At 45.4% G+C, this 7,548-nt stretch overlaps 1 long non-coding RNA gene across 5 annotated transcripts; it reads left to right on the forward strand.

The window, feature by feature from the left end:
* Positions 1–1,666: 1,666 nt before the first annotated feature.
* LOC144164774 (uncharacterized) lies at positions 1,667–4,743 on the forward strand. Of its 5 annotated transcripts, none has more exons than XR_013321248.1 (5): positions 1,667–2,059; positions 3,196–3,279; positions 4,004–4,111; positions 4,212–4,346; positions 4,464–4,743. It is a non-coding gene; the product is annotated as an uncharacterized LOC144164774 (long non-coding RNA). The 5 variants fall into 5 exon arrangements; XR_013321246.1 differs by having other exon boundaries at positions 1,670–2,059; positions 4,048–4,111; positions 4,192–4,346; XR_013321244.1 differs by having other exon boundaries at positions 1,674–2,059; positions 4,048–4,111.
* Positions 4,744–7,548: the final 2,805 nt, after the last annotated feature.

The following is a 7,548-nucleotide window of genomic DNA, read 5'->3' on the forward strand; positions in this document are numbered from 1 at the left end:
GCCGTCGCGACTGTAGATAGTCAAAAACGTACCGTCGCCACTGCCTCCACGCGAGCCTCAACACAAACTGAAGCGGAAGAGATAGCCATTGCGCTGTCCCTTACCTCCACTCGTCGTGACTACGTGACAGTAATCACGGACTCGCAGGAAGCCTGCCGACACCTTCAAAAAGGTCTACTCCCTCGCACTGCCCTACGCATCATTGAACACTCCTCTTACCTCCCTGAGGAGTGCCACATTTTATGGACCCCTGGCCATTGTGGGTTGGCCGGCAATGAAGCGGCGCACGACGCGGCCCGAGAAGTGGTACACCGGGCCATTGCCCCCGACCCCCCTCCTACCACCCTGGATGCCCACCCCCTACTCACCTATAATGACATACTCACACACTACAAGCTCTCTCGTCGCACCTTCCCTCCACCTCACCTGTCTCTAACAAAAGCCGATGAAATCACTCTCCGTCAACTTCAAACCCGGACCTTCCCTCACAATACACTTTGGCATTTGATTTTCCCCACCTCTCACTCACCACAGTGCAAGTTTTGCCCCGAAAGGGGTACACTTTATCACATCGTATGGGAATGCTCCCACACACCCAACCTCCCTCCCAATCCCCACCCCTCCCCTTCACAGTGGGCGGCGCAGCTGTCCAGCTCTGAACCCGGCTCCCAGCTTAACCTGGTGAGACGGGCCCGGACTGCCAGCCAGAGCCAGGGACTCCTGGACTAAGGAGTCTCCCCACTGGTCTGCCTCCACACACGGAGTCAGATTGGGCCTAAATAAAAGTTTATTCCTCCTCCTCCTTGGTACTAGCCACCTACTTCGGTCTGGTTCTTGTATGCCTTGTTTGCTTTGAACGTATTGTTGTATTTTGATTTTGGTAAATCATATGTCGTGAATGACTATTTACTTCACTTACTGAATTTTTTTATTATATTAATGCCGCGTTTCAAAAGTTTATCTTACGATTTGTGTCCATTGTTAGGTTTTTCTTTAACACACTTCAAGCAACACCTATTATAAAGCAGATTTATTTTACTCGTTGCGGCTTATTTCCTATTAAGTTGTGGTTCTTTGGGCAGGGGAGAGATTGCTCTACATTCACTCAGAAAACATTTTAGAAAACATTAGAAAGAGCAGTTTCTAGCCGTAATATCCCGTAATTTGCGTAATATTCCGTGATTTACTGTGAAATGATATCATGTTATTTCTAGTCGTGAGACTATGTAATTTTCGGAGCCGTTTAACGGGGGAGGAAGAAGGGGGGGGGGGGGGGGAGATGGACTCCATGTGCGAAGGCATTCCTGGCGAAGGCATGCTTTATCGGCGATGAGGCGAGAAATTACGTAATCGTGTTCGCTAATAGTGCTCAAGGCGGCAGGGGTAACTCGCTTTTTAAAGCATACATGTACGAAAAAAAAACAACCCTTTTTTGTAGTTATGTGACCACACAGTTATTCCGTACGCACCAGCCGGACTGGTTAAGTTGCCCACAATTCTTTTTTCATCGAAGCATGATATTTCTGACTAGTGAATCAAAGCGTTTAAGTTCTAGTTTTCTAGTTTACAAAAAAAAAAAAATGCCACTGGTGTTTTTTACATATTTTCTCCCTACACCACTCGTATTTCATGTTTGGTTATGAAGCGTTCTTTGATCCGGGCATCACGATCAGTCTCGTTCAAAGTCAATCTTGTTCGCGAGTCCTCTTCATTCTGTTCGTTGAGACGAGCAGGTAAGGAGCCCTGTCTTCACTTTGCGATGTAAAAGCGAACTTCGCGGCGCTGTCCCCAAGGGCGGGTGGAGAAGTTTCCCGTCGCATTGTGCGACGTTCCTTTGTGTAGCATCCCCCCACGGCTTTTTGTTCATTCAGACAGGTTTCAGCCGCAGACAGCGGCTGCGGAAAGTTGCTTGGAGATCCACTGCCTTCTCGCCCCATATGAGAGGGAAAGAAAAAAGGGCAAGGGCTCAAGGGGTCTTTTGTCGCCACTGCCGACCCCGTGCGCACCCAGCTCCAGTCGTTACACCGGATCGTTTACCTGGAACACTGCAGTTGTAGACGTAAGTATATGCGCAAGCGCATGCTTGTTCAGTCGTAGCCTGTTCGATGGTGTTATATCCTTCTCCGTGGTCTGTCCAACCGAGACCCGTTTATCGCTGGATATTCAAAACGAAGCACCAGAGGCGGCGTTTGGCCAATGTAAGCGACATACAAGGAAGGTGTGCAGGAGCAACTCGTGAGTATTTTCTTGCTTATAGGCCCGTGCACACTTGCGACGAACAACGCGATTTCTGTCGCGGCGACAAATTGACTGAGACCGAACGACAAAACGGATCGCCGGGCGGCAAGTTTCCGAAATCGCGTCTCATCGTCGCAAGTGTGAACGGGCCTTATATGTTTGGTGAACTATATAGTAGGCAGTATTGATGGAAGAATCGATGTTACGGGTACGTTGCATGGAAACGATTTTTGTTCGTTGCATGGAAACGATTTTTGCGCGCTTTGTTCAAAGCGAAGTGAATTCGGATAACTAACCTCGCCCACACTCGAATGATCTTCACTTCAGCCGGGCAAGTGAGGTAGCGGCTTGGGCACGCGAAACAAAATAATGTGCGTGTCACGTTAGTTCGCTGTGCGAAATTTTGAAAGAAAAAAAAGCATTACGTTTGCCCCTAATTGCCTGGCGATGCGATAATTATGTTGGGAACGCCGGGGTTCCTTAACGTGAAAAAAAAAAAGGGGGGGGGGGGGGGGGGTGCAGCCAGTGCAGCTACTTCGGAATGTAGTCGATACAAATGCAAACGAACAGGTCAGAATGCACCCCTTGGTCATTTTGCCGCTGGTTAACTTAGACGGTATGACGGTGTACCTATCGCAAAAAGTTCGTCAGACTTCTGGGATATATTGTTAAAAGCTGCAAACCTGAGCCTTTTGTCGTAGCTTTCTTCGCTGGCGAGTAAGCAACCAGACAACCTGCGTGACTATATAGCCAACTTTGTTAGAAAGGGGCACTTTAAGGGCTGAAGGTGTCACAGAGGGTGGGAAAAAGTGCGCTGTTCGAGTACATGCGTTCGTTTGCGACTTACATTTTTGGAATGCATTAAAGCAGCATAGCGCGTTCTTGAGTTGTGAGAAATGCACCCCAAAAGGCTGGTAAATAGCAGCTGGTAAAGAGTCGAAGTCACTTTCATTGCAGGCTATGGTTTTCAAGATACCCTCAAACCGGGAAAGCCGCGGAGTTCATCGACGATGAGTGCCAATCCCGAGACCATAGAAACTGGTAAGTAAATATTGCTCAATTGTGTAAATGGCTAGCGGGTTTAGCGAATCAAAATGTAAAAGCGAATTCAATCGATAACGCACAGCACAACAGGAGCTGGAATGACCAGGGCAGGTGCCACTTTCAACTAAGCCGATAAAGATCCGATGGGGGAATTGGGGTTAAGAGATGTGGGAGGTACTTGGTCATGCTAGCGATCACCTACTCCCTCTAAAGGGAACCGTTCCGCCCAAAAGAGGTCACTCTGGATACAGAATTTTGCCTACTGCGCGTACTTTATCAGAAGTTTGGAACCAACACGCTTTCATTGGGGCCGCATTGATCGTGCACAGCCGTCGTTCGCCGAAATAAAACCGACATGCTTCGAGCAAAAAGGCTAGTTCTAGTACTGTTCATCGGTGGTGCGGTTTCGAACAGCTTGAATCAAAGGCTTTTACAGCCGTGGTTCCAGGCGCTCTTCCCAACTTTTGAAAAACCCTGTAAATGCTCAGCAGTGATGAATAACAGGGTGCGTTTCATATGACGAGGTAACAACGCCGAGCGTGAAAAAACAAAAACCATGGTTAAAGTGAACGCTAACAAATTTAGTGGCTGCAATGATACGCATGGCTTTGACTGAAAAACAGAACCTTCCTGCATTCGTGCAAATAAAAAAAAAATAAAAAAAGGAAGAATGCCCGGGTTGTTGTAAAATGCTCAAATTCTTCCTCCTTTCTTTCCCTAGCCTGTTCCAAGCATGTATTAAACATGTCACACAACTCTTTTCAGTGCTGAGAAAGACTAGGATCGAAGTTGTTCGTTTATGAGTTCCCACTTTGGTTCCCTTTATTACGTAAGTAAACTTGGACCATTATACACATTCGTGTTTAATCGGTGTTTCTTTTGTGTGAACCATCTGTAATACCTCTGTAGCACTTTGTGTTCTTTTTTAGGTGAAAGATCTGCCGGACTGGAGGAGCAAACGTCGCTTCTACAACAAAGCGAATTTTCAGATGGGTTGTTTCGATTGAGGTAGCGGTCATCTATATACAGTTGGACAGGAAGAAAAGAAGAAAAAGGTCCGAGAGGTTAGTATCCGTTCCCGAGTAGTATTTGGTGAGTAGAAAATTTCTGAGAGCGTATTTTGATTTGTTTTAGTAGTTCAATTTATGAACTGCTATGCAGCCGCGCCCTATGCTTTCCAGCTGCTGCTGGTGTGACGCAGGTCACAGTCGATAGCGGGCCACATCATTGGTGACTGGATCCACTTTGCGAATATTGGGCTTACAGGAACCCACAAGGTAAGCAATAAACTAATATTCTCAAAATTTAATAGTGCATTTATATTTAAATGATTTTCATCCTAATCTCTGCCTAATAAAAATACATGAACCATGCAGAAGACACAACACTCCGCTAGCGAGCGACTTTGACGAACAGTCACTAACCTGTATAGGTTACTGACTCGGGAGGTTCAAGTTGGGAGTCAGGTGACCCAAAATTTAGTGCGCTTGCTTTCTTCTGGTCATATGGTTAGCACGAGTTGCTGCGTAGCTGCTTGTTCAGTTTCTCTCCTTTTAGTGCGTGCGTGTGTGCATGTGTGCGTGTGTGCGCTCGTTAACTAAACAAATCCTTAGGCGGCGACTACTTTTTCGCGCAAAAACCGCCTACTGCCGCAGCGTACTGAAGTAGGAATCGTTTGCTTTTTCCACACAGACGCAGCCAGCCCCTGGATGGAGCCTCCTCTCCTGCACAGCAGCAGCAATGGAATGTAAATAAAATGTTGTAACCATGCAAAAATAAAATAAAAATTTATTTGAAATTTCACTTTTCCTTGTTATTTTGAAAATGCTTTAAAATATATCGTAACCGGCAAACGTGGATAACAGAAACAATGCTCCACGATACACATTCCACACGTTTGGCAAAACGTCACTGTAACGTTCCTGGTCCACATTCTGAAAAGGTTTTGCAACGTTAAAAGATTGTTTCAAGCGTGTTTTCTGCAACGTTAAGTAAATGTAAATCCAACATAATTACTATGTTGTCGAAATGCTTCCTCACAGTTCCAATAATGTTTGACGAAACGTTACTGTAACGTTTTTTAGTTGTTCTTAAAATGTTTTTGTAGGGTGCTTCTGCAACGTTAGGTAAACGTAACTCCAAAAGTATTTATATGTTGTAGAAATGCTTTCTTACTGTTCGCATAACGTTTGGCGAAATGTGATGTAACGTTTTACATTGTTTTTAAACGTTTTTTGAACGTTATTAGCTTGTTCGCTGCAACGTTAGGGAAATGTAACACTAACATTAATAATATGTTGTAAAAATGTTTTGTGGACGTTTAAATAATGTTTAACAAAACATTGCTGTAACGTTTTTGATAACATTAGTTAAACATTTCAAAAAAATGACATTAAGAACATTGCTCTAACGTTAGCACCAAACAAAAAAAATACGTTCTTCTAATGTTTTGGTGCTACTTGGGATATTTACGTCGTGTTATGGCCATGTTGCATTCAATACTAACGGCAAAGCGTTTGTTTACAATTGTTCGGATAGTCGTAAAATGTCCAAGCACTCCGGCACTCCGCTAGCAGATCAGCCGGCGATTCATTTCGGAAAACATTCGACAGATGGCGCCATAAGCATTAGCGTGTTAAGGTTCCTAATTTTACTAAGGTAGCGCCAACTGCTCCCTCCTTCTCCTCTGCCCTCCTCTTTTTTCTTTTCCTCACCCGCGGCGCCGCGGTCCCTTTAACTCCGCGGCGGTTCGGCCATTTTTGTTGGCTGCTTCAGAGCAGACGCTCTCGCAACGCTTCGGGCCGCTCGGTGCAGTTTTTTGTGCAGATTGCTCTTGTTTTCGCGCCGCAATCACTCTTTGGTAGCATTTATAGGATTTATAGAGCCTCGTTTTACCAACACGCACGGAGTAAGGGTGTTTTGTTTTATATTTTTGTATACAAGGGGATATTTGCGGGGTGGATGCCGCTGGCGCATACGCACAGCGCGGTTTTTGTTTACGTGTGCGGCATGCAGTAACATCTCAGGATAGCTCGTGAATGCGAAAGGATCGAGCGTGGACATTTCAAACTGCTCTCTTACGGTAGTTCCGTTCTCGCATTCGCGTGACTGTGGTCGTGCAATCACTGCACAGAGGGCTTGCGCTCGGTCCGCGGCAGTATACATAGCGCTTCATTCGCAAATGCCGTCGTTCGACTGCTGCGCTGGCGTCCTTGCATTCGCCTTTCTTGCGATGGTTGTGAATCATTAGCGGCGTTCACTCTGCGCCCGTTTTACTAACGACCTATATCCTACCTTAATTCCCCGCAGTTTAGAGTGATTAGCCATTTTTGTAGAAATGTTTCTGTCGTTATAGGCTGCTGTGAATAATTAAAAAAAATATGCGGCCGTACGTCCATGTGCGAACCGAGTGAAAAACGCAGGCTTGTAATTCCGGGAATAGGCGCCAGCGAAGACTGCGATCAATCGATCGGGTAAACTGAAATTGCAGATTTGTGGCCTTTATTTCTCATACGAACCAGACATCGAGTCCCTCTAGGTACAAATTATGTAACTAATTACTACATTCAATTTATCATGCAATACGTTTTTTTACCGGTTGCGGTCGTTTACAGCCGTTATTAATGGAGGCACCTGGATAAAATTCTTTTGTGCTGGGATATTCTGGCATATCTGTACATTGCACTAACACAGGAACACACCCGAAAGAAATTTGAACGAGAACAAATGTCACAATGATTATCAAGAGAAAACAATAACGTATATCACAAAAATGTATTGGTACCACCAAAGATATTTTATTGTAACAAACGTCCGTAATGACGTCGTGCAGGTGGCTTGTACTGCTGACGTGGCTTCCTGTGAGAAAAAATGCTGGGAGTGGCATTTGGGTTTAGTTTTTTAACGCCAAGCTTCTCCAATATCCGTTGCTCAAATTGATCCGTGAAATAATCCTATAAAGAAGGGGAAAAATGTCACCACCGAGTTTGAGATGCGCCACAAACACTCCGCAAATATAGGCAGTAATTCATTGCAGAAGAGAGTTAGTGGCCGTTCTGCCGTAGCATGGTCAAATTCGTGTCCGCGCCTCTGGTCAGTGCCGCGTCCACGCTCAACTCGCTTACACTAAACCCGTTTAACAAGCGCTCGGCTGGGCAAAAATAGGTCTGCTGAAAATAATATAGTCGCCCAGTGTGTTTCGGTTCAAATCGCAATGACTGGATACGCTGTGCCGTTTCAGTTCAGTTTTTTTTATACTACTAAGAT

Source organism: Haemaphysalis longicornis, unplaced genomic scaffold, assembly GCF_048455015.1.
Source record: "Haemaphysalis longicornis isolate Haplotype H1 unplaced genomic scaffold, Haemaphysalis longicornis Haplotype H1 scaffold_139, whole genome shotgun sequence".
In the NCBI taxonomy this organism is placed as follows: domain Eukaryota; kingdom Metazoa; phylum Arthropoda; class Arachnida; order Ixodida; family Ixodidae; genus Haemaphysalis; species Haemaphysalis longicornis.